This window comes from Triticum urartu, chromosome 4A (assembly GCF_056163025.1).
Source record: "Triticum urartu cultivar PI428250 chromosome 4A, HENAU_Tu73, whole genome shotgun sequence".
Lineage (NCBI taxonomy): Eukaryota > Viridiplantae > Streptophyta > Magnoliopsida > Poales > Poaceae > Triticum > Triticum urartu.
Genome location: NC_141876.1, coordinates 103376912 through 103379681, shown reverse-complemented (window position 1 = coordinate 103379681; position 2770 = coordinate 103376912).

The window sequence follows — 2770 nt, the reverse complement described above, 5'->3', positions numbered from 1 at the left end:
TATTTTTATCTTTGCAGGAGGTGTCTCGCTCTTCTGTTGACTCATCTCAAACTCAATTCCCGGCCTTTAAGACTGCCCCTGGGTAAGTAAGAAATTATCTTTCCTCTGTGTCTTTCAAACTGCTTCTTTATACTAACTGTTTCGTAACATCTTTCTTAGTGGCCAAGCCAAATCCAAGAAGGCCAAGGTGACTAGGCCGGCGGAAGACCCGCCAGTCCTTGCACCTGAACCGGCCATGCCACCTTCTCCCCCTCCAACTGAAGTGCCAGAAAACCCGACGGCCAACACTCAAACAGATCCTCCTGAGCCATCAACTGACGATACCATCGTTAACCCTTCTGCTACTGGACCATCCAGCTCGGCCAACCTGCCATCACCGTCTGCCCAGGACGTTCTGATCATTGGAAGTCGCTTTGTTGAGCCGGGGAATCCCACCGTGTTGGTCCGTCACACCGCGAAACAAGAGGCCCTGGAGAGACAGAGAGTGTGTTTTGATATTTCTCATTCTAGCCATCTGAATGCCAATGACATATTGTCCAGCTATCTCAGCCATGTGCACTCCAGCCGTGAGTCGGAGATCGAAATGGTCAAGCAGTTGCAGCTGAAGTATGAGGTATGTTTTTCCGGCTTACTTATATTCTGCCAGCCCCCAAGTCTGTAGATTATGATAAAACCTGAATGATCTATAGACTTATGATATAGGCTAAAGCTTTACCTTTAGATTTTTCTGAAGTCCAATAAATTAGAATAAACTTCACCTGTAGTCCCCAAGGACCGGTTCACTTGATCATAAATGAGCCGACACTTTTAATTTCATAACTGTCTTATGCCAAACCCAAATGATATTGTAATCCGGCTTAATCTTGATAGACTTTCTGAATATTATACATTAGCCCCCAAGTGCCAAGTGTTGTTACTTTGTAAGGTACTTGTGACTTGAAATATGTTAGAGTCATAAGAAACTATTTTGGCATACATTAGCCCCCAAGTCTCATGTGATTTTGTAGTGCAAGGCACTTGAGACTTGAATCTTGACTCTTGAACTTTGACACACCTGTATATGTTTTGCAGAACGCCCTGTCTGAATTGGGTTCAGAATTAACTTACGCCAAGACCCGGCTGGTGGATCAGGAGGCAGAAATCAAGGCTGCTGACTCCAAGCTTCAATTAAGTCTTGCTGAGACGGAAAAATTGAGAAACAGCTTGACTGCCAAGAAGAAAACCTGGGCTGAAGAGAAAACACTGCTGACACAACGCACCGAAAAAACAGAAGCAACTCTTGAGGAGGTTACTACGGAGCTGGCCGGTTTAAAGAACCGGGTGTCTCAAATGGTTTTCGCCATCTTTGGTAAGCCGTCTGTACTGATCTGTTTCACCTTCTTGTGACTCGGACAATAAACCGCCTGCTGACCCCTTAAATTGAAATATTATGTGCAGGCCCGTGAAGCAAAAACCTGAACCAGGATAACATGACGAAACTGAAGGCCATCTATACCTTAGTGGAGCAGTTGTACATCGGTGCCCAACGAGCACTCGCTGCTATCTCTCCCGCCAATCAAGGACGCAACCGACTCAGTGACGTCTTGAAGAAACTGTCAATCTTACCCGCTAGGTTCCAAGAGGTCAAACGATCCTGCGCTAGAGCCGGAGCTTTGACTGCTTTGAGCCGTTCCAAGGCTTGGGTGCCAGATCTAGATCCGGTGGATGTAGCTAGGGGTACCCGACTGTAAAGGAAGACGGGTCTCCCTTTGAGCAAGATGACTTCATGGCTTGCGTGAGGGGAGTTCGACCTCAAGCTACCATCCTTGGAGATGAAACTAATATTGACAAATACCAGCCGTGTTTTGATTTGGAGAATAAGATGGCGACTCCTTCCTACAAGGTGACAGACCTTATCCCGCTGGCTCGCCAACACACGTTTGCACCAGAAGTTGATCCAGCTGGCTTGATTGATGATGAATCAGAGTTCGTTGCCGTGAACGGCTTTGATTGGTCCAATCCTAGCTTTCAGTTGACAGAAGGAGGTGAACCGGCAAGGGAGGAATGAGAACCATCTTTGTGGGCTTGTAAAAGCCTTGTAATAGAATTAGCTTTGAACACTTCGAATTTTTTCCTATGCCATCATGCATAAGACGCCGTTTGTGACTCTGTGCTTCCTTATGTCAATATATGCGTTACATTCATGGTTATCTTTGTAATATTTCTACTTTGTTCCTGTAGAAAGGAAATACTTGCTTGGCGGTTTAACGCCGAACGGGTCAGAATACCCGGTTCATGACCAAAAAGTTTTATCATAGTAGACAAACAGAACTAAACGTAAAAAGAAACAGGGTTGAAATAACCTTGGAGTACCACATAAAGAAATGTTCATAAACAACAGTCATACCTGTATCTTCGACCTCTGGACCACCGGTTTATATGACCCGGGTGATGAGGCTGACGATCCAGTCCCTTTTTTTGAGAAGTCAATGCTTCTGAATACCTAATGATTCTTATGCCTTGGCGGTTTATTGTCAAATAGTCAAGCCGGCGAAAAAAACATGCTGATTATTTAAAATAGAGACAATAAAAGACCAATAAGACAAACACCAGGTGATAAATAATATAAATAACCTTGTAACTAAAAGTTGGGGGTTTCTGATTCGAATACGATCAGTAAACCGGACCAAAGGGGTTAAGCTAAGATTCGAATACGGTCAAATAGCCCGCAGTGGCTTTGGCGTTGCGCCGATCAAGAGGGTACCGACAGCTATGTTCTCTTTGGTTCGAA